Source organism: Salvelinus alpinus, chromosome 30 (assembly GCF_045679555.1).
Source record: "Salvelinus alpinus chromosome 30, SLU_Salpinus.1, whole genome shotgun sequence".
Taxonomy (NCBI): Eukaryota; Metazoa; Chordata; class Actinopteri; order Salmoniformes; family Salmonidae; genus Salvelinus; species Salvelinus alpinus.
This window is the reverse complement of record NC_092115.1, coordinates 590,873-616,606: the sequence shown is the minus strand read 5'-3', so window position 1 is coordinate 616,606 and position 25,734 is coordinate 590,873. Positions and strand designations below refer to the sequence as shown.

Here is a 25,734-nt window from a genome sequence, read left to right as displayed (position 1 = left end):
ACAGTCTGGTGAGAGGGACAACCTGAGTCAAGTCCAACACAGCAAATGATAGATAAACATCTTGTTAATCTACCCATCGTGTCCGATTTCAAAAAGGCTTTACAGCGAAAGCACAACATATGATTATGTTAGTTCAGAGCCAAGTCAAAAAAACACACAGCCATTTTCCAGACAACGATAGGAGTCACAAAATGCAGAAATATAGATAAAATGAATCACTAACCTTTGATGATCTTCATCAGATGACACTCATATGACATCATGTTACACAAGACATGTATGTTTTGTTCGATAATGTGCATATTTACATCCAAACATCTCAGTTTACATTGGCGCGTTACGTGCAGTAATGTTTTGATTCCAAAACATCCGGTGATTTTGCAGAAATACTCATAATAAACATTGATAAAAGATGCAAGTGTTATTCACAGAATTAAAGATAAACTTATCCTCTATGCAACTGATGTGTCAGATTTTTTTTTTAAATCACGGAAAAATAGTAATCTGAGAACGGCGATCAGAACCCAAAACAGACAAAGAAATAGCCGCCAATTTGGAGTCAACAGAGGCTACAAAAAACACTATAAATATTCACTTACCTTTGATTATCTTCATCAGAAGGCACTCCCAGGATTCCCAGTTCGACAATAAATGACTGATTTGTTCCATAAAGCCCATCATCTAGCCACTTGTTGTTAGCATGTTCAGCCCAGTAATCCATTTTCATGAGGCACGAGAATGTCCTCGGGACAAAAACTCAAAAAGTTCCATTACAGGTTGTAGAAACAAGTCAAATTATGTATTCAATCCATATTTAGGATGTTTTTAACATTAATCATCCATAAGGTTCAAACCAGAGAATTTCATTGTCTGAAGAAAAGCATTGGAACGAGAGCATACTCTCTCGTGACCGCGCATCATGAGCCCGAGGCTCTCTGCCAGACCACTCAGTAAAAGAGCTTCTATTAGCCCCTCCTTTATAGTAGAATCCTAAAACCAGTATCGAAAGAGGGTGACATCTAGTGGAAACCCTAGGAAGTGCATACACATCCATAACTAACAGGGATTTCAATAGGCACTGTTTTGAAAATTGATTTCTCACTTCCTGTTTGGATTTCTTCTCAGGTTTTTGTCTGCCATATGAGCTCTGTTATACTCACAGACATCATTCAAACAGTTTTAGAAACTTCAGAGTGTTTTCTATCCAATACTAATATATATGCATAATATGCATGTATTAGCATCTGGGACAGAGTAGGAGGCAGTTCAGTTTGGGCACGCAATTCATCCAAAAGTGAAAATGCTGCCAATATCCCTAAAAAGTTAACATAAACAATCAATAATATTTCAACCGGACTATTCAGTACAATAGAGAAAGAAAATGTTGAGCTTCCACTTTAGCGCGCAAGAACTAATCAAAGGATATCTGGCTATCCATTGACGCGATTTGATAAATCTCGCTCATTTTTCAGAATAAAAGCTTGAAACTATGTCTAAAGCCTGTTCACAACCTGTGGAAGCCATTGGAAAAGGAATCCGGTTGATATCCGGCAGGCAATGGAACAGGGATTTTTCAAAATAAGAGGCACTTCCAGGTTGGATTACCTCAGGTTTCCGCCTGCAAAATCAGTTCTGTTATACTCACAGACAATATTTTGACAGTTTTGGAAACTTTAGTGTTTTCTATCCTAAACTGTCAACTATATGCATATTCTAGCATCTGGGCTGGAGAAATAGGCAGCTTACATTGGGAAAGTTATTTTTCCAAACATAAAAATACTGCCCTCTAGCTTCAAGAGGTAACACAGTTCCACCTCAGACACCACCAAAACAACCACTATGTGGATGTCAACTAAAGCGGACGTGATTGAATAGAGCACAAAGGGAGGGAGATCGTGCATGTGTGTATACATGCACGTGATAATGACCTGTATCACCTGTCGTGGCCGGTGTAGCAGGTACAGGGGCAGACGACTGCAGCTGTGAGGACTGTGGTTGAGCTAATAGGGTGTAAGATCTAAAAGAGAGGCACAATGTTCTTAAGTTAAAATAATTATACAACAAAACAGAGTGAGTGATTGTGTTTATACGTGTGTGTGATAATTACCTGGACCACAACACACTGCTTCAGGTCTACAAGCTTCTGGAAATTCCAGCGTGCCACTCCAGGTCTGGAACAGCTTGGTGGAAAGACTGTTACCTGTCACCCACTCCAGGTCTGGAACAGCTTGGTGGAAACACGGTTACCTGTCACCCACTCCAGGCCTGGAACAGCTTGGTGGAAAGATGGTTACCTGTCACCCACTCCAGGTCTGGAACAGCTTGGTGGAAACACGGTTACCTGTCACCCACTCCAGGTCTGGAACAGCTTGGTGGAACGATGGTTACCTGTCACCCACTCCAGGTCTGGAACAGCTTGGTGGAAAGATGGTTACCTGTCACCCACTCCAGGTCTGGAACAGCTTGGTGGAACGATGGTTACCTGTCACCCACTCCAGGTCTGGAACAGCTTGGTGGAACGATGGTTACCTGTCACCCACTCCAGGTCTGGAACAGCTTGGTGGAACGATGGTTACCTGTCACCCACTCCAGGTCTGGAACAGCTTGGTGGAACGATGGTTACCTGTCACCCACTCCAGGTCTGGAACAGCTTGGTGGAAACACTGTTACCTGTCACCCACTCCAGGTCTGGAACAGCTTGGTGGAACGATGGTTACCTGTCACCCACTCCAGGTCTGGAACAGCTTGGTGGAACGATGGTTACCTGTCACCCACTCCAGGTCTGGAACAGCTTGGTGGAAACACGGTTACCTGTCACCCACTCCAGGTCTGGAACAGCTTGGTGGAAAGATGGTTACCTGTCACCCACTCCAGGTCTGGAACAGCTTGGTGGAACGATGGTTACCTGTCACCCACTCCAGGTCTGGAACAGCTTGGTGGAACGATGGTTACCTGTCACCCACTCCAGGTCTGGAACAGCTTGGTGGAACGATGGTTACCTGTCACCCACTCCAGGTCTGGAACAGCTTGGTGGAACAATGGTTACCTGTCACCCACTCCAGGTCTGGAACAGCTTGGTGGAAACACGGTTACCTGTCACCCACTCCAGGTCTGGAACAGCTTGGTGGAACAATGGTTACCTGTCACCCACTCCAGGTCTGGAACAGCTTGGTGGAACGATGGTTACCTGTCACCCACTCCAGGTCTGGAACAGCTTGGTGGAACGATGGTTACCTGTCACCCACTCCAGGTCTGGAACAGCTTGGTGGAACGATGGTTACCTGTCACCCACTCCAGGTCTGGAACAGCTTGGTGGAAAGATGGTTACCTGTCACCCACTCCAGGTCTGGAACAGCTTGGTGGAACGATGGTTACCTGTCACCCACTCCAGGTCTGGAACAGCTTGGTGGAACAATGGTTACCTGTCACCCACTCCAGGTCTGGAACAGCTTGGTGGAAAGATGGTTACCTGTCACCCACTCCAGGCCTGGAACAGCTTGGTGGAACGATGAAAAATGGGCACAATATAATTTAAATGACAATGCCTTGACTTCACTCTAACCTAAACAGAACAGACAATGGGAGGCGCACGTACACAAGGATAATGTGTTGTAGATACGTGGTAGTAGAGCAGTGGCCTGAGGGCACACACTTAGTGTGTTGTAGATACGTGGTAGTAGAGCAGTGGCCTGAGGGCACACACTTAGTGTGTTGTAGATACGTGGTAGTAGAGTAGTGGCCTGAGGGCACACACTTAATGTGTTGTAGATACGTGGTAGTAGAGTAGTGGCCTGAGGGCACACACTTAATGTGTTGTAGATACGTGGTAGTAGAGCAGTGGCCTGAGGGCACACACTTAATGTGTTGTGAATGTATTGTAACGTTTTTAAAATTGTACAACTGCCTTAACCTGTCTAGGATCAGCGTGGCGCTAGCGGCACCCCCCCCCCCCCCCCCACTGAAAAACCAGTGCCGCGAAATTCAAAAAAAATATTTTTTTAAAATATTTAACTTTCACACATTAAAGTCCAATACAGCTAATGAAAGACACAGATCTTGTGAATCCAGTCAACATTTCCGATTTTTAAAATGTTTTACAGGGAAGACACAATATGTAAAGATGTACATCTATTACCTAAAAACACATTAGCATAATCCACCATCTTTTATTTGTCCACCAACACCAGTAGCCATCACCAATTCGGCTACACTAAGATATTTATAGCCCCTAACCAACAAAAAAACTCATTAGATGACAGTCTGATAACATATTTATGGTATGGGATAGGTTTTGTTAGAAAAAAGTGCATATTTCAGGTAGATGGCATAGTTTACAATTGCACCCACCATCACAAATGGACTAGAATAATTACAATGAGCAACGTGTTTACCTAACTACTAATCATCAAACATTTCGTAAAAATACACAGCATACACGAATCGAAAGACACAGATCCTGTGAATACAGACAATATTTCAGATTTTCTAAGTGTCTTACAGCGAAAACACAATAAATCGTTATATTAGCTTAGCACATAGCAATTAGCAGCCCAGCATTGATTCTAGCCAAAGTGAGCGATAAAAGTCAACATCGCCAAAAGATATTAATTTTTTCACTAACCTTCTCAGAATTCTTCCGATGACACTCCTGTAACATCACATTACAACATGCATATACAGTTTGATCGAAAATGTTTATATTTAGCCACCAAAATCATGGTTAGACAATGTGAAATGTAGATCAAGCTGGTAAAGAAAAAGTCCTTGCGCCACTTAGACAGTGATCTACTCTTATACATAAATACTCATAAACGTGACTAAAAAATATAGGGTGGACAGGGATTGATAGACAATTTAATTCTTAATACAATTGCGTTATTACATTTTTTAATTTATCCTTACTTTTCAATACAGTTTGCGCCAAGCGAAGCTACGTCAAAAAACATGGCGTCCTAAGCCACTAAAATGTTTCGACAGAAACACGATTTATCATAATAAAAATGTCCTACCTTGAGCTGTTCTTCCATCAGTATCTTGGGCAAATGATCCTTTCTTGGGAGAAATCGTCTTTTGGTGGAAAGCTGTCCTCTTGCCATGTGGAAATGTCAACTGCGTTCGGGATGAACTGAAAAGCGTGCCCAACTTTTCACATCGTTGCAAAAATAAATGTCCCAAAATCGCACTAAACGGATATAAATTGCTATAAAACGCTTTAAATTAACTACCTTATGATGTTTTTAACTCCTATAACGAGTGAAAAGATGACCGGAGAAATATAACAGGCTAAACTAACGCTTGGAACAGGTGCGCGCCGGTGTCCTCTAGGCTCATGACGCAGCTCCCAAAGAATGACTAGCTTCAGGGTTTTTTCATTTGTAGGGCCTGTGAACGCGCAATCGACCCCGTTGGAATCGTCATCACGTAAAGGCATCCAGGGGAAGACGTAAGAAGTGTCCGTATAGTCATAGCAACGACAGTGCCCTTTTAACTGACTTCAGAAGAGTGGCCAACATTTCTCAAATCTGACTCCATGTCAGGGAAATTGCTGTAGAATGGGCTCTGTTCCACTTAGAGACAAAATTTCAACTCCTATAGAAACTATAGACTGTTTTCTATCCAATAATAATAATAATATGCATATTGTACGATCAAGGATTTTGTGGGAAGCCGTTTAAAAAATTAGCCAAATTAGCATAAATAGTCTAAACAGCGCCCCCATCCCCAACAGGTTTTAACTTTTCTGGACCCGAAGAAGAGTAACTGCTGTCTTGGCAGCAGCTAATGGGGATCCATAATAAACCCGAAGAAGAGTAACTGCTGTCTTGGCAGCAGCTAATGGGGATCCATAATAAACCCGAAGAAGAGTAACTGCTGTCTTGGCAGCAGCTAATGGGGATCCATAATAAACCCGAAGAAGAGTAACTGCTGTCTTGGCAGCAGCTAGTGGGGATCCATAATAAACCCGAAGAAGAGTAACTGCTGTCTTGGCAGCAGCTAATGGGGATCCATAATAAACCCGAAGAAGAGTAACTGCTGTCTTGGCAGCAGCTAGTGGGGATCCATAATAAACCCGAAGAAGAGTAACTGCTGTCTTGGCAGCAGCTAATGGGGATCCATAATAAACCCGAAGAAGAGTAACTGCTGTCTTGGCAGCAGCTAGTGGGGATCCATAATAAACCCGAAGAAGAGTAACTGCTGTCTTGGCAGCAGCTAGTGGGGATCCATAATAAATACAGTAGCAGACTTCATTTTCCCAAATGCTCATTGTACTTGCCCTTGCAATCTAATGTGTGTGTGTTCTGTGTTATTATGTGTGTGTGTTCTGTGTTATTATGTGTGTGTGTTCTGTGTTATTATGTGTGTGTGTTCTGTGTTATTATGTGTGTGTGTTCTGTGTTATTATGTGTGTGTGTTCTGTGTTATTATGTGTGTGTGTTCTGTGTTATTATGTGTGTGTGTTCTGTGTTATTATGTTTGTGTGTTCTGTGTTATTATGTGTGTGTGTTCTTTGTTATTATGTGTGTGTGTTCTGTGTTATTATGTGTGTGTGTTCTGTGTTATTATGTGTGTGTGTTCTGTGTTATTATGTGTGTGTGTTCTGTGTTATCCAGTCCACCTAGTCATGCTGCTGATCCATTCTCTGCTGTTTCTGTCTGCAGCTATGGAACCCTGACCTGCTCAAGGCTCACCGGAGGTATTAACCTTTACCGAACCTCAACCCCGTATCCGGGATCACCCCCCACCCCCCACACACTGATTAGCATAGATAGCATAGCTTCAGAAGTAGATAGTAGCATCTAAATATCATTAAATCACAAGTCCAAGACACCAGATGAAAGATACAGATCTTGTGAATAAAGCCACCATTTCAGATTTTTAAAATGTTTTACAGGGAAGACAAAATATGTAAATCTATTAGCTAAACACGTTAGCAAAATACACCACTATTCTAACTCCATCAGTTTCTTACTCCTTCAGGTGCTATCACCAATTCGGCTCAACTAAGATATTGATATCCACTAACCAAGAAAAAACCTCTTCAGATGACAGTCTGATAACATATTCATGGTATAGGATAGTTTTTGTTAGAAAAAAGTGCATATTTCAGGTAGAAATCACAGTTTACAATTGCACCGACCATCGCAAATCGACTAGAATTACTAGATAGAGCAACGTGTATGACCAATTTACTCATCATAAAACATTTCATAAGAATAGACAAAGCATAGCAATGGAAAGACCCAGATCTTGTGATTCCAGACAATATTTCAGATTTTCTAAGCGTTTTACAGCGAAAACACAATAAATCGATAAGTTAGCATACTACATGTGAAAACGTTACCAGAGCATCGATTCCAGCCAAAGAGCGCTATAACGTAATCACCGCCAAAAGATATTAATTTTTTCACTAACCTTCTCAGAATTCTTCCGATGACACTCCTGTAACATCATTTTACAACATACATATACAGTTTGTTCGAAAAGGTGCATATTTAGCCATACAAAACCGTGGTTACACAATGAAAATACTAGGAAATCAAGCCTCAATATGTCTGACGTCATCTATCAGAGTGATCTAGTTTAATTAAAAGCTAATCATATACTTGACTAAAAAATACAGGGTTGACAGGAATCGAAAGACAAATTAGTTCTTAATGCAACCGCTGATTTACATTTTTAAAATTATCCTTACTTTTCAATACAGGGTTGGCCAAGTGAAGCTATACAAAACAAAATGGCGATGTATGCGTTTAAAATATTTCGACAGAAACACGGTTTATCATATTAAATATTGCTTACTTTGAGCTGATCTTCCATCATATTCTTGGGCAATGTATCCTTTCTATGTTATAAACGTCTTTTGGTCGATAGATGTCCTCTGTCCTTCGAAATGTCCACTAACAACGACCGAGACCGCGAAACGTTCCCAAAGCTAGAAAGTGCACGACAAAGAAATTCCTCAGAATCGCACTAAACGGATATAAATTGCTATAAAACGGTTTAAATTAACTACCTTATGATGTTTCTAAGTCCTATATCGAATTAAATTACAGACGGATACATTTCAAGTTGATAACCGAGCCTGTGAAAATGGCGTCCGGAGGTCCCATCCTGCGTAAGGGCTTGCGTCGAAAGGGGGGCTACTCTCACTCCTTGGTGTTTTATAACCTCTGAGAGCTACCTAGAAGGCCCATTCCACTTCTCATTGGTTACTGACATCCAGGGGAAGGCGGGTGCAGTTCGTGTCGTGCCATAGGATAGACAGAGACCTTAAAAACTGATCTGAAACCAGAGCTTCGCTCTCAGACCTTTCACTGTCTGTCATGGATTTCGCTGTAGAAATTTTTCTGGGTCACCCACAGACATAATTTCAACGTTGTATGAAACTAGAAGGTGTTTTCTATCCAATATAATTAATAATATGCATATTGTACGAGCAAGAATTGAGTACTAGGCAGTTTAATTTGGAGACGACAAAATGCTAATTCGGAACAGCACCCCCTGTAGTCGCAAGAAGTTAACTTGTCCCAGACCCACTGTTTGATCCTGTCTCGCTCTTCTTACTGTCTCAACCTCTAAATGCTCAGCTATGAAGAGCCAACTGGCATTTACTGGTGCTGAACTAGGTGCTGAACTATTGCACCCTCTATAACCACTGTGATTATTATTTGACACTGCTGGTCATCTATGAACCTTTAAACATCTTGAAGAACAATCTGGCCTAAATGACTGTACTCTTTTATAATCTCCACCAGCACAGCCAGAAGAGGACTGGCCACCCCTCAGAGCCTGGCTCCTCTTTAGGTTTCTTCCTAGGTTTTGGCCTTTCTAGGGAGTTTTTCCTAGCCACCGTGCTTCTACACCTGCATTGCTTGCTATTTGGGGTTTTAGGCTGGGTTTCTGTATAAGCACCTGGTGACAGCTACTGATGTAAAGGGGGTTTTATAAAATACATTTGATAGATTTCTTGTATATGCTTCTATTTATGTCAGTTACTCTAAATATGACATTGAGTGTCTTACATTTCCTCAATAGGAAGTTGTACCTTAAGCCAACACTTTCTCCTGGTCTTTCCTGCTGGGGACAGGGGGCTTCAGGGTTGGGAATGGAGGACCTAGAGAATTATTAACAATAGTGTCCACATTTATGAATGAATCACATTCAAAATGGGTTAGCTGTGTATCTCATCTGACTGAGAATGGATTATGTCTATTTTCTTTTGAAAATCTGCCACCAAACCACACAATTATATCTAGTGAGAGTGCACACAATCATTAGCTTCCGTCAGGGTCATAATCTCAGGTGGTCCTAGTGTAACGGATGTGAAATGGCTAGCTAGTTAGCGGTGGTGCGCGCTAATAGCGTTTCAATCGGTTACGTCACTCGCTTTGAGACCTTGAAGTAGTGGTTCCCCTTGCTCTGCAAGGGCCGTGGCTTTTGTGGAGCGATGGGTAACGCCGCTTCGTGGGTGTCAGTTGTAGATGTGTGCAGAGGGTCCCTGGTTCGCGCCCGTGTCGGGGCGAGGGGACGGACTAAAGTTATACTGTTACACTAGATCCAGAGGTGCTTCCTCCATTTCATCATCTTCCATGGCTGCACCGGTGGTGGTCATACTTGTGGATGATGTAGACGTTGTAGAGGTTCTCGCTGCACCGGTGGAGGCGGTGGTCGCACTTGTAAATGACTAGAGTGTCTCGCTGTTGTCAAAAATACACCGTTTTGAGGATACTGCTTACATGATTCTTTCCTCCATGTGTCCAACCGCATGCAAAAGTCTGCAAAAGGTACCTACATCAGTATAGTTGCCTAGCTGTGCAAAATGTTATGCAGCAGTGATGCAATGACGCAGTTGGTGTGTTCGAAGCATTAGCCCTTGGCAACGCAGACATCCGTTGACGCGAGCGAGCAGTGTGGGTGCAATAATTGAATAATATAGATTTCTAAAATTATTTTGCAACGCTCGCAAACACGACGCGAGCAGTGTAGTCAGGGTATTAGGGACGTTTAGCGGGGGACTGGGGAGGAAAGACTGTTTTATAAGGTAGTCTTATAGGCCACATAGCAGAAAATGTGCTTGTTATTCATGCTTTCTGGCCTGTAGGGTTATTGCTTCCTTGCAATGCATTGTTGGTTCAGTGGTAGAATTCTCGCCAGCCATGCGGGGGCCATTCTTGTATAGCGGACCCATGTATTGTCAATGGGTTTCTAAACCAACCCGGATGTAATTTAATTCTGGCCACATGTTGACTCAGTGTCGCCTCTCCACGCAGGAAGTGGTGCGATGCGCACTCTCTCATCAGTAGCTCCCCACAGGGAAAGCTGTTAACAGGAATAGGTGCATCACCTGTCATTGAGCTAAAGTTAGCCACATAAATGTACGTTCAGTCTGTTAATTATTTCAGTCACATTTGACTTATTTTACGAAGTCAGCATGACTTAACATAGTTTCTTTCGTTTTTGACCTTGACATTGTTGCTGGATAGATACGTTGATAGCTAAAATGCTGACACTGCTAGTTAGCTAATGCTAACGACGCTAACCGCGTTAGCTAAGCTCCTATTTGGATGTCTCACTCTATTTCCAGTGAGAGATCAGCGTACTGGTAAGTCAACTTTGCTTTCAAACTTGAATCATCTGTAGAGTTGTTTCACATGCAACCATACTAGCTAGATAGATATTGTGTTAAAACGCCTGTTGTCATTCATTGGTTGTTTCTTTGGTGCTAGCTAACTAAGCTATCACTAGCTAACTATGTGGATAATAATGTGATGTACAGTAGGTTGATATGGGGTGCAGTAGGCTACAGTACCGTTACAGTATTACTGAAGGACAACAATATAGCCTTGTCACTACTAGTAGGTAAGTTGGTTGATATGGGGTGCAGTAGGATATAGCCTTGTCACTACTAGTAGGTAAGTTGGTTGGCATGGGGTGCAGTAGGCTACAGTACCATTACAGTATTACTGAAGGACAACAATATAGCCTTGTCACTACTAGTAGGTAAGTTGGTTGGCATGGGGTGCAGTAGGCTACAGTACCATTACAGTATTACTGAAGGACAACAATATAGCCTTGTCACTACTAGTAGGTAAGTTGGTTGATATGGGGTGCAGTAGGATATAGCCTTGTCACTACTAGTAGGTAAGTTGGTTGGCATGGGGTGCAGTAGGCTACAGTACCATTACAGTATTACTGAATGACAACAATATAGCCTTGTCACTACTAGTAGGTAAGTTGGTTGATATGGGGTGCAGTAGGCTACAGTACCGTTACAGTATTACTGAAGGACAACAATATAGCCTTGTCACTACTAGTAGGTAAGTTGGTTGACATGGGGTGCAGTAGGCTACAGTACCGTTACAGTATTACTGAAGGACAACAATATAGCCTTGTCACTACTAGTAGGTAAGTTGGTTGACATGGGGTGCAGTAGGCTACAGTACAACATTACTAAATGATAACAACGTAGCCTTGTAACCAGCCAGCAGTATGTTGATGGGGTAGGCTACTGTATACAGCAACAATAGCCTTCCTACTGTTTTGTTATTCGTTGGGTCCCTTGACAAAAGTATGGGTTAGGGTTAGGGTTAGGGCTAATGATTGTGTGCACTATCACTAGATATAATTGTGTGGTTTGGTGGCAGATTTTCAAAAGAAAATAGACATAATCAATTCTCAATCAGATGAGATACACAGCTAACCCATTTTGAATGTGATTCATTCATAAATGTGGACACTATTGTTAATAATTGTCTAGGTCCTCCATTCCCAACCCTGAAGCCCCCTGTCCCCAGCAGGAAAGACCAGGAAAAAGTGTTGGCTTAAGGTACAACTTCCTATTGAGGAAATGTAAGACAACTCAATGTCATATTTAGAATTACTGACATAAATAGAAGCATATACAAGAAATCGATCAAATGTATTTTATAAAGCCCCCTTTACATCAGTAGCTGTCACCAGGTGCTTCTACAGATACCCAGCCTAAAACCCCAAATAGCAAGCAATGCAGGTGTAGAAGCACGGTGGCTAGGAAAAACTCCCTAGAACGGCAGGAACCTAGGAAGAAACCTAGAGAGGAGCCAGGCTCTGAGGGGTGGCCAGTCCTCTTCTGGCAGTGTTGGTGGAGATTATAAAAGAGTACAGCCATTTAGGCCAGATTGTTCTTCAAGATGTTTAAATGTTCATAGGTGACCAGCAGTGTCAAATAGTAATCACAGTGGTTATAGAGGGTGCATTAGTTCCATGTAGTCATGGCTCTATGTACTACCGTATACCTCCCATAGTCTGTTCTCTTTAGGTAATAACAATAATAAAGGCTAATAACAGGGTTAATAATATATCTGTGAGAATATCCAAGGGACTTTTATATAATTCTAAATTAATTAATTAATTTAATTAATTAATTTAATTTAATTCTAAATTAATTATTAATAATAATCGCTTTGTTTAAATAATAACAAAACAATTTTTCAAATAATGTAAAATGAGCGAGGAAAAAGGCCATTCTTGAACATGGGGGTGAAACATTGTTACTCATTTGTAAATAAAGCCAGTTTGTTATTTAGAATGATTTATTTCAGTTTTTAGAGGGAGAGAAACCAAACACCTACATTCATCTCATGGGTCTCCCAGTCGAGGCCGGCACGGGTATTGAACCAGCATCTGTAGCAACAAGCTTTCACTGCAGTGTCTTAGACCGTTGGGCCAGTCAGGTGCTGTACAACATGACCGGTCGGGTGTACAGTACTACAGTAAGAGCAAAATAATCCTAATAAAATAATAATAACCTTAGTGTAACAACAGTTTTAGTAAGTAATACTGAAGTTGTGCACAATTATCAGTTTCTATTTAGGTTTATGTCGCCATTCATTGTCAGTTAGAGACACAGTAGGACCCAAAAGCATAATCAGTGCTCTAACTCCCCCTTGTGGTGGTCTGGAGCAATGAAGTGGAGATGCAGGGTACCGTACTAAATGACAAATTACCTCTAAGTACCGCAGCATAATCACAAAACCTTTAGTGGAGCATCCACTGTATGCTCACTCACACCAACAGATGTACACACAGACATGTTGTTGAGTGGTATATTTACTGTCACTTTGTGCATCTCTTTCAGATCTGCACTCCACCACTGCCTGACAGCCTTACCCAGAAGACACTGGGCCTATCAAGACTGACAAAGCAGAGATGGGTGGCTGACAAGGGAAAATAAAACAATATGCACACACACACATTATCCACAATGTAAATAAGTTGTAGTTACTTGTTTATTTAATGTTTGCTCCGTGTTATTTTAGGATTGTAGATATCTACTCCTTCATATCATTCTCAACATCTACATAATTACTCTAAATATCTATCAAATCAAAGTGTGATTGATAATATTGTAAAAGACCATGGCTTAATTTGTACAGTTTGAGGAAATTCTGTGTGCTTTTTTCTGAGTTGAAAAACATGCTTCCCTCACACACACACACATTAGACACAATGTAAATACATTGTTTATTTTATGCTCCATTTTGTTTGAGGATTGTGCGGATTAAAGTACCTTTAAGTTAAAGCAACAGTTTGGTTTATTGGATATTTCTCTGATTTAAAATGAATGGGTTGCAGTCGGCGGACCTGCAACCCTGTAGGAGTGTGTGCAGGTCATCTGGAGCTGAAAGAGGGCCCCAACAGCCCTCACATATGTACAGGGTTCCCAGGAGTGGCAGGAAAATATGTTTGTCTTGCAAAAGTAAGGCCATTCCCTGGCTACCCATCCACATCACTCAGTCCAAACTGATGTTTGTTCTCCACAATGAATGTACACTACCGTTCAAAAGTTTGGGGTCACTTAGAAATGTCCTTGTTTTTGAAAGAAAAGCATTTTTTTAAGTCCATTTAAATAACATCAAATTGATCAGAAATACAGCGTAGACATTGTTAATGTTGTAAATTACTATTGTAACTGGAAACGGCTGATTTTTTTATGCAATATCTACATAGGCGTTCAGAGGCCCATTATCAGCAACCATCACTCCTGTGTTCCAATGGCACGTTGTGTTAGCTAATCCAAGTTTATCATTTTAAAATGCTAATTGATCATTAGAAAACCCTGTTGAAATGTTATCACAGCACTCCACAGTATGACTTGTTATATTGTTATATAAAGACCTGACTGGGTTCAACACCCCACAGTATGACTTGTTATATTGTTATATAAAGACCTGACTGGGTTCAACACCCCACAGTATGACTTGTTATATTGTTATATAAAGACCTGACTGGGTTCAACACCCCACAGTATGACTTGTTATATTGTTATATAAATGTAACAGTATAACTTTAAACCGTCCCCTCGCCCCGACACGGGCGCGAACCAGGGACCCTCTGCACACATCGACAACAGTCACCCACGAAGCAGCGTTACCCATCGCTCCACAAAAGCCACGGCCCTTGCAAAGCAAGGGGCAACACTACTTAAGTCTCAGAGCAAGTGACGTAACTGATTGAAATGCTACTAGCGCGTACCCGCTAACTAGCTAGCCATTTCACATCCGTTACACTCACCCCCCTTTCAACCTCCTCCTTTTCCGCAGCAACCAGTGATCCGGGTCACGGCACCAATGTAACAGTATAACTTTAAACCGTCCCCTCGCCCCGACACGGGCGCGAACCAGGGACCCTCTGCACACATCGACAACAGTCACCCACGAAGCAGCGTTACCCATCGCTCCACAAAAGCCACGGCCCTTGCAAAGCAAGGGGCAACACTACTTAAGTCTCAGAGCAAGTGACGTAACTGATTGAAATGCTACTAGCGCGTACCCGCTAACTAGCTAGCCATTTCACATCCGTTACATAAAGACCTGACTGGGTCCAACACCCCACAGTATGACTTGTTATATTGTTATATAAAGACCTGACTGGGTCCAGAACCCCACAGTATGACTTGTTATATAAAGACCTGACTGGGTCCAACACCCCACAGTATGACTTGTTATATTGTTATATAAAGACCTGACTGGGTCCAACACCCCACAGGATGACTTGTTATATAAAGACCTGACTGGGTCCAACACCCCACAGTATGACTTGTTATATTGTTATATAAAGACCTGACTGGGTCCAGCACCCCACAGTATGACTTGTTATATTGTTATATAAAGACCTGACTGGGTCCAGCACCCCACAGTATGACTTGTTATATAAAGACCTGACTGGGTCCAACACCCCACAGTATGACTTGTTATATAAAGACCTGACTGGGTCCAACACCCCACAGTATGACTTGTTATATTGTTATATAAAGACCTGACTGGGTCCAACACCCCACAGTATGACTTGTTATATTGTTATATAAAGACCTGACTGGGTCCAACACCCCACAGTATGACTTGTTATATAAAGACCTGACTGGGTCCAACACCCCACAGTATGACTTGTTATATTGTTATATAAAGACCTGACTGGGTCCAACACCCCACAGTATGACTTGTTATATTGTTATATAAAGACCTGACTGGGTCCAGCACCCCACAGTATGACTTGTTATAGAAGACCTGCCTGGGTCCAGCACCACACAGTATGACTTGTTATATTGTTATATAAAGACCTGACTGGGTCCAACACCCCACAGTATGACTTGTTATATAAAGACCTGACTGGGTCCAGCACCCCACAGTATGACTTGTTATATTGTTATATAAAGACCTGACTGGGTCCAACACCCCACAGTATGACTTGTTATATAAAGACCTGACTGGGTCCAACACCCCACAGTATGACTTGTTATATAAAGACCTGACTGGGTCCAACACCCCACAGTATGACTTGTTATATAAAGACCTGCCTGGGTCCAGCACCCCACAGTATGACTTGTTATATAAAGACCTGACTGGGTCCAACACCCCACAGTATGACTTGTTATATTAAGACCTGACTGGGTCCAGCACCCCACAGTGTAACTTGTTATATAAAGAGAGAGAAAGAAAGAGAGAAAGAGAGAATTAGAGAGAGCATACTCAAATTCACACAGGACACCGGATAAGACAGGAGAAGTACTCCAGATATAACAAACTGACCCTATCACCCTGACACATAAACTATTGCAGCATAAATACTGGAGGCTGAGACAAGATGGGTCGGGAGACACTGTACATACCTACACGTACGCTACGGTCACAAGACGCAGGCCTCCTTACTGTCCCTAGAATTCCTTAGCAAACAACTGGAGGCAGGGCGTTCTCCTATAGAGCTCCATTTTTATGGAATGGTCTGCCTACCCATGTGAGAGACGCAGACTCTGTCTCAACCTTTAAGTCTTTACTCATCTCTTCAGTAGGTCCTATGATTGAGTGTAGTCTGGTCCAGGAGTGTGAAGGTGAACGGAAAGGCTCTGGAGCAACGAACCGCCCTTGCTGTCTCTGCCTGGCCGGTTCCCCTCTCTCCACTGGGATTCTCTGCCGCTAACCCTATTACAGGGCCTGAGTCACTGGCTTACTGGTGCTCTTCCATGCCGTCCCTAGGAGGGGTGCGTCACTTGAGTGGGTTGAGTCACAGACGTGATCTTCCTGTCCGGGTTGGCACCCCCCCCCTTGGTTTGTGCTGTGGAGGAGATCTTTGTGGGCAATACTCGGCCTTGTCTCAGGATGGTAAGTTGGTGGTTGAAGATATCCCTCTAGTGGTGTGGGGGCTGTGCTTTGGCAAAGTGGGTGGGGTTATGTCCTGCCTGTCGGACAGGGCCACAGTGTCTTCCGACCCATCTTGTCTCAGCCTCCAGTATTTATGCTGCAATAGTTTATGTGTCAGGGTGATAGGGTCAGCCTGTTATATCTGGAGTATTTCATATCTGGAGTATAATCCCTCTAATTCTTTCTTTCTTTCTCTCGGAGGAAATGAGCCCTAGGACCATGCCTCAGGACTACCTGGCCTGATGACTCCTTGCTGTCCCCAGTCCACCTGGTCGTGCTGCTGCTCCAGTTTCAACTGTTCTGCCTGCGGCTATGGAACCCTGACCTGCTCACCGGACGTGCTACCTGTCCCAGACCTGCTGTTTTCAACTGTCTAGAGACAGCAGGATCGGTAGAGATACTCTATATGATCGGCTATGAAAAGCCAACTGACATTTACACCTGAGGTGCTGACCTGTTGCACCCTCGACAACCACTGTGATTATTATTATTATTATTAGGGCTTTATAAATACATTTGATTTGATTTAGATGTACTGTGTCACTGTGTGTAGACAGCCTGGTCTCACAGACTAGATGTACTGTGTCACTGTGTATAGACAGCCTGGTCTCACAGACTAGATGTACTGTGTCACTGTGTGTAGACAGACTGGTTTCATAGACTAGATGTACTGTGTCACTGTGTATAGACAGACTGGTTTCATAGACTAGATGTACTGTGTCACTGTGTGTAGACAGACTGGTTTCATAGACTAGATGTACTGTGTCACTGTGTATAGACAGACTGGTTTCATAGACTAGATGTACTGTGTCACTGTGTATAGACAGACTGGTTTCATAGACTAGATGTACTGTGTGTAGACAGCCTGGTCTCACAGACTAGATGTACTGTGTCACTGTGTGTAGACAGACTGGTTTCATAGACTAGATGTACTGTGTGTAGACAGCCTGGTCTCACAGACTAGATGTACTGTGTCACTGTGTGTAGACAGACTGGTTTCATAGACTAGATGTACTGTGTCACTGTGTGTAGACAGACTGGTTTCATAGACTAGATGTACTGTGTCACTGTGTGTAGACAGACTGGTTTCATAGACTAGATGTACTGTGTCACTGTGTGTAGACAGACTGGTTTCATAGACTAGATGTACTGTGTCACTGTGTGTAGACAGACTGGTTTCATAGACTAGATGTACTGTGTATAGACAGCCTGGTCTCACAGACTAGATGCACTGTGTATAGACAGCTTGGTCTCACAGACTAGATGCACTGTGTCACTGTGTATAGACAGCCTGGTCTCATAGACTAGATGTACTGTGTATAGACAGCCTGGTCTCACAGACTAGATGCAGACTAGATGCACTGTGTCACTGTGTGTAGACAGCCTGGTCTCACAGACTAGATGTACTGTGTCACTGTGTATAGACAGCCTGGTCTCATAGACTAGATGTACTGTGTATAGACAGCCTGGTCTCACAGACTAGATGCAGACTAGATGCACTGTGTCACTGTGTATAGACAGCCTGGTCTCATAGACTAGATGTACTGTGTGTAGACAGCCTGGTCTCACAGACTAGATGTACTGTGTCACTGTGTGTAGACAGACTGGTTTCATAGACTAGATGTACTGTGTCACTGTGTGTAGACAGACTGGTTTCATAGACTAGATGCACTGTGTCACTGTGTATAGACAGCCTGGTCTCATAGACTAGATGTACTGTGTGTAGACAGCCTGGTCTCACAGACTAGATGTACTGTGTCACTGTGTGTAGACAGACTGGTTTCACAGACTAGATGTACTGTGTCACTGTGTGTAGACAGCCTGGTCTCACAGACTAGATGCACACTAGATGCATTGTGTCACTGTGTGTAGACAGCCTGGTCTCACAGACTAGATGCATTGTGTCACTGTGTGTAGACAGTCTGGTCTCACAGACTAGATGCAGACTAGATGCATTGTGTCACTGTGTGTAGACAGTCTGGTCTCACAGACTAGATGCAGACTAGATGCATTGTGTCACTGTGTGTAGACAGTCTGGTCTCACAGACTAGATGCAGACTAGATGCATTGTGTCACTGTGTGTAGACAGCCTGGTCTCACAGACTAGATGCAGACTAGATGCATTGTGTCACTGTGTGTAGACAGCCTGGTCTCACAGACTAGATGCAGACTAGATGCACTGTGTCACTGTGTGTAGACAGCCTGGTCTCACAGACTAGATGCAGACTAGATGCATTGTGTCACTGTGTGTAGACAGTCTGGTCTCACAGACTAGATGCAGACTAGATGCATTGTGTCACTGTGTGTAGACAGCCTGGTCTCACAGACTAGATGCACTGTGTCACTGTGTATAGACAGCCTGGTCTCACAGACTAGATGCAGACTAGATGCATTGTGTCACTGTGTGTAGACAGTCTGGTCTCACAGACTAGATGCACTGTGTCACTGTGTGTAGACAGCCTGGTCTCACAGACTAGATGCAGACTAGATGCACTATGTCTCTGTGTGTAGACAGCCTGGTCTCACAGACTAGATGCACTGTGTCACTGTGTGTAGACAGCCTGGTCTCACAGACTAGATGCAGACTAGATGCACTATGTCTCTGTGTGTAGACAGCCTGGTCTCATAGACTAGATGCACTGTGTCACTGTGTGTAGACAGCCTGGTCTCATTGTAAATGTAAATCCAGGACACTCAGATTAGTATGATATGTTATGTTTGTATGATTACATAAGACAGAAGGTTACTTAAAGGTGCAATATGCAGAAATCGCTCCTCCATTTGCTGGTTGCTAAAATTCTAATGGTCTGCCTAATTTCAGTTTGTGACAAAACAAGCAGTAATTGTGCATATAGAACACATCTACAGCTGAGTAGACTTGCTTTAAATTAGAAATTAAAGAGCTTTAACCTCTCTTGGGTATGTGGGACGTTAGCATCCCCCCTCTTCAACAGCCAGTGAAACTGCTGGGCGCCAAATTCAAATACAGAAATACTCATTATAAAAATTCAGAAAACAAAACATATTTTACATAGGTTTAAAGATGAACGTCTTGTGAATCCAACCACGGTGTCAGATTTTTAAAATGCTTTACGGCGAAAGCATACCTTACGATTATTTGAGAACATAGCCCACTAGACAATTCATTACAAACAGTAACCAGCCAAGTAGAACAGAGTCAGAAATAGAGATAAAATGAATCCCTTACCTTTGATGATCTTCATATGGTTGCACTCAGCAGACATTCATTTACTCAATAAATGTTTATTTTGTTTGATAAAGTCTCTTTATATACAAAAACCTCAGTTTTGTTTGCGCGTTTTCTTCAGTAATCCACAGGCTCAAACGTAGTCAAAACAGGAAGACAAAAAAATCCAAATTGTATCCATAAAGTTCATAGAAACATGTCAAACGATGTTTATATTCAAGCCTCAGGTTGTTTTTAGCCTAAATAATCGATAATATTTCAACCGGACAATAACGTCGTCAATTTAAAAGGTAAACAAGAATTGCTCTCTTGCTGTCGATGAAATAGCTCTGCGACACTTTAGTGTCCAGTCATTCCGAATGCTCTTATTCCCTCTTTTTTCAGAATACAAGCCTGAAACTATTTCTAAAGACTGTTGACATCTAGTGGAAGGCATAGATACTGCAGTTTGAGTCCTAAGTCAATGGATACTGTAATGGCATTGAATAGAAAACTACAAAACACCCCAAAAAACTACTTCCTGAATGGATTTTTCTCAGGTTTTCACCTGCCAAATCAGTTCTGTTATACTCACAGACACTATATTAACAGTTTTGGAAACTTTTGAGTCTTTTCTATCCAGATCTACCAGTTATATGCATATCATATCTTCTGGGCCCGAGAAGCAGGCAGTTTAACTTCTTGCCGCACGGATCCCTTTAGCGGGATCATTTTCGTAAACAACCGCTGAATTGCAGAGCGCCAAATTCAAAAGAAATACTAAAAATATTTCTAATCATGAAATCTCAAGTGAAATATACCAAAACACAGCTTAGCTTGTTGTTAATCCACCTATCGTGTCAGATTTTGAAAATATGCTTTACAGCGAAAGCAATCCAAGCGCTTGTGAGTTTATCAATCACTAGACAAAACAGTAAGAACAGCTAGCCGCAAATTAGCTTGGTCACGAAAGTCAGAAAAGCAATAAAATTAATCGCTTACCTTTCTTCGGATAGTTGCACTCACGAGACTCCCAGTTACACAATAAATGTTATTTTTGTTCGAAAAAGATTAGTTTTATAACCAAAAACCGCCATTTGGTTTGCACGTTATGTTCAGAAAACCACAGGCTCGTTCCGGTCCTGAAAGGCAGACGAAAATTCCAAAAAGCATCTGTAATGTTCGTAGAAACATGTCAAACGTTTTTATAATCAATCATCAGGTTGTTTTTAACATACATAATCGAAAATATTTCAACCGGACGGTAAACTATTCAATACTACAGCGAAAGAAAATGTCGAGCTACCCCTCTCGCGCGCCGGAACTTATCAAAGGACACCTGACGCGTTTTGAAAAATCTTGCTCTTTTTTCAAAATAAAAGCTTGAAACTATGTCTAAAGCCTGGTCACAGCCTGAGGAAGCCATTGGAAAAGGAATCTGGTTGATACCCCTTTAAATGGAGGAGGGGCAGGCAATGGAATAGGGGTTTTTCCAAATAAAAGGCACTTCCGGGTTGGATTTCCTCAGGTTTTCGCCTGCAAAATCAGTTCTGTTATACTCACAGACAATATTTTGACAGTTTTGGAAACTTTAGAGTGTTTTCTATCCTAATCTGTCAATTATATGCATATTCTAGCATCTGGACCTGAGAAATAGTCCGTTTACCTTCGGAACGTTATTTTTCCAAACATAAAAATTCTGCCCCCTAGCTGAAAGAAGTTAAATTGGGCATGCATTTCATCCAAAATTCTGAATGCTGCCGCCTACCCTGGTGAAGTTAACTCAATGTTTCTATGTGAATTTGTTCTGGTCGCCCAACAAGTTACGTTTTGCAGGGGTTAGGCGAAAACATATTGTATGTTTCTAGGCTAAAATATATGAGGTGCTCCGTGTTCCTGCTGATAGCAGGCCTTAACCTGGATGCTGGGAAACGTCCTGCCTTGGAGTATGGTATCTATCTTGGAAATCAGATGACAAACCTGCATGGATTAGCAAGAGAAAATTGGTAGGTGTATTTAGACAATTGTAGTCATGACAGCTACAGTTTAAACCAGAGTATACAGGTTCCAGTACTCTACTAACACTTCAGACAACTAATTGTTGTCAAGGCAGCTACAGTTTACACCAGAGTTCCAGTACTCTACTAACACTTCACACAACTAATTGTCGTCTAAATTGAAGACCACGATCATTTGAATGAGATTTTGGTGCTAGCCAGTAATATAAACATGCACACAGTCTAGTAAGTTTCCCAAAATGCCCAGTTTTCAAAAATCCTGAATGGAGAATTCCAGATTTCCTGCTTATTCCTTCCTGATAGCGTAAATCTCCCAACCGAGTTTTTAAAGAATGTTGGGGAAGTTTCCAGATTTTTGCATCTACCCGGGACAGAACTCACCCACGTCTGTGTTATAGACCGAGCTCCCTAAGTAACAATGAGATGACAACTGGGACCGACCGGCTCGATTCGGTCTTATGTATCAATATTAGAAATTGTGTTTTTTACATTGGATAAAAGTAGAGACTCAGAGCTAGAAAATGGTATATCATACACTACAGTTGAGGAACAATGGGAAAGTAATTCTGCTTTGAAAGTTGATCAACTTGTAACCCCACTTTTATAAAAATGGGCCTTGAATGTTTTGGTACACCTACCTGAGAGCTCTTTGTCTACCCTCATTCAGCATCGACCCCACCCATCTCTTTAAGGATTCACATGTGAGGCCATGTGCTAAACAGAGTGAGTACAGTACTGTGTTGATTTGATTTGATCGGTCTGTAGACAGTTGTCACTGTGCTAAACAGAGTGAGTACAGTACTGTGTTGATTTGATTTGATCGACATGTCTGTAGACAGTTGTCACTGTGCTAAACAGAGTGAGTACAGTACTGTGTTGATTTGATTTGATCGACATGTCTGTAGACAGTTGTCACTGTGCTAAACAGAGTGAGTACAGTACTGTGTTGATTTGATTTGATCGGTCTGTAGACAGTTGTCACTGTGCTAAACAGAGTGAGTACAGTACTGTGTTGATTTGATTTGATCGGTCTGGAGACAGTTGTCACTGTGCTAAACAGAGTGAGTACAGTCCTGTGTTGATTTGATTTGATCGGTCTGTAGACAGTTGTCACTGTGCTAAACAGAGTGAGTACAGTACTGTGTTGATTTGAATTGATCGGTCTGGAGACAGTTGTCACTGTGCTAAACAGAGTGAGTACAGTACTGTGTTGATTTGATTTGATCGGTCTGGAGACAGTTGTCACTGTGCTAAACAGAGTGAGTACAGTACTGTGTTGATTTGATTTGATCGGTCTGGAGACAGTTGTCACTGTGCTAAACAGAGTGAGTACAGTACTGTGTTGATTTGATTTGATCGGTCTGGAGACAGTTGTCACTGTGCTAAACAGAGTGAGTACAGTACTGTGTTGATTTGATTTGATCGGTCTGGAGACAGTTGTCACTGTGCTAAACAGAGTGAGTACAGTACTGTGTTGATTTGATTTGATCGGTCTGGAGACAGTTGTCACTGTGCTAAACAGAGTGAGTACAGTACTGTGTTGATTTGATTTGATCGGTCTGGAGACAGTTGTCACTGTGCTAAACAGAGTGAGTACAGTACTGTGTTGATTTGATTTGATCGGTCTGTAGACAGTTGTCACTGTGCTAAACAGAGTGAGTACAGTACTGTGTTGATTTGATTTGATCGGTCTGGAGACAGTTGTCACTGTGCTAAACAGAGTGAGTACAGTACTGTGTTGATTTGATTTGATCGGTCTGTAGACAGTTGTCACTGTGCTAAACAGAGTGAGTACAGTACTGTGTTGATTTGATTTGATCGGTCTGGAGACAGTTGTCACTGTGCTAAACAGAGTGAGTACAGTACTGTGTTGATTTGATTTGATCGGTCTGTAGACAGTTGTCACTGTGCTAAACAGAGTGAGTACAGTACTGTGTTGATTTGAATTGATCGGTCTGGAGACAGTTGTCACTGTGCTAAACAGAGTGAGTACAGTACTGTGTTGATTTGATTTGATCGGTCTGGAGACAGTTGTCACTGTGCTAAACAGAGTGAGTACAGTACTGTGTTGATTTGATTTGATCGGTCTGGAGACAGTTGTCACTGTGCTAAACAGAGTGAGTACAGTACTGTGTTGATTTGATTTGATCGGTCTGGAGACAGTTGTCACTGTGCTAAACAGAGTGAGTACAGTACTGTGTTGATTTGATTTGATCGGTCTGGAGACAGTTGTCACTGTGCTAAACAGAGTGAGTACAGTACTGTGTTGATTTGATTTGATCGGTCTGGAGACAGTTGTCACTGTGCTAAACAGAGTGAGTACAGTACTGTGTTGATTTGATTTGATCGGTCTGGAGACAGTTGTCACTGTGCTAAACAGAGTGAGTACAGTACTGTGTTGATTTGATTTGATCGGTCTGGAGACAGTTGTCACTGTGCTAAACAGAGTGAGTACAGTACTGTGTTGATTTGATTTGATCGGTCTGTAGACAGTTGTCACTGTGCTAAACAGAGTGAGTACAGTACTGTGTTGATTTGATTTGATCGGTCTGGAGACAGTTGTCACTGTGCTAAACAGAGTGAGTACAGTACTGTGTTGATTTGATTTGATCGGTCTGGAGACAGTTGTCACTGTGCTAAACAGAGTGAGTACAGTACTGTGTTGATTTGATTTGATCGGTCTGGAGACAGTTGTCACTGTGCTAAACAGAGTGAGTACAGTACTGTGTTGATTTGATTTGATCGGTCTGTAGACAGTTGTCACTGTGCTAAACAGAGTGAGTACAGTACTGTGTTGATTTGATTTGATCGGTCTGGAGACAGTTGTCACTGTGCTAAACAGAGTGAGTACAGTACTGTGTTGATTTGATTTGATCGATCTGGAGACAGTTGTCACTGTGCTAAACAGAGTGAGTACAGTACTGTGTTGATTTGATTTGATCGGTCTGGAGACAGTTGTCACTGTGCTAAACAGAGTGAGTACAGTACTGTGTTGATTTGATTTGATCGGTCTGTAGACAGTTGTCACTGTGCTAAACAGAGTGAGTACAGTACTGTGTTGATTTGATTTGATCGGTCTGGAGACAGTTGTCACTGTGCTAAACAGAGTGAGTACAGTACTGTGTTGATTTGATTTGATCGGTCTGTAGACAGTTGTCACTGTGCTAAACAGAGTGAGTACAGTACTGTGTTGATTTGATTTGATCGGTCTGGAGACAGTTGTCACTGTGCTAAACAGAGTGAGTACAGTACTGTGTTGATTTGATTTGATCGGTCTGGAGACAGTTGTCACTGTGCTAAACAGAGTGAGTACAGTACTGTGTTGATTTGATTTGATCGGTCTGTAGACAGTTGTCACTGTGCTAAACAGAGTGAGTACAGTACTGTGTTGATTTGATTTGATCGGTCTGGAGACAGTTGTCACTGTGCTAAACAGAGTGAGTACAGTACTGTGTTGATTTGATTTGATCGGTCTGTAGACAGTTGTCACTGTGCTAAACAGAGTGAGTACAGTACTGTGTTGATTTGATTTGATCGGTCTGGAGACAGTTGTCACTGTGCTAAACAGAGTGAGTACAGTACTGTGTTGATTTGATTTGATCGACATGTCTGTAGACAGTTGTCACTGTGCTAAACAGAGTGAGTACAGTACTGTGTTGATTTGATTTGATCGGTCTGTAGACAGTTGTCACTGTGCTAAACAGAGTGAGTACAGTACTGTGTTGATTTGATTTGATCGGTCTGGAGACAGTTGTCACTGTGCTAAACAGAGTGAGTACAGTACTGTGTTGATTTGATTTGATCGGTCTGTAGACAGTTGTCACTGTGCTAAACAGAGTGAGTACAGTACTGT

The 25,734-nt window shown here is 42.2% G+C and overlaps 1 long non-coding RNA gene across 1 annotated transcript; it reads left to right on the top strand.

Moving 5' to 3' along the window:
• The first annotated feature begins 9,140 nt into the window (after window positions 1-9,140).
• On the top strand, window positions 9,141-13,561 carry LOC139560609 (uncharacterized). The gene is made up of 2 exons (XR_011671993.1): window positions 9,141-10,603; window positions 13,118-13,561. It is a non-coding gene; the product is annotated as an uncharacterized lncRNA (long non-coding RNA).
• Window positions 13,562-25,734: the final 12,173 nt, after the last annotated feature.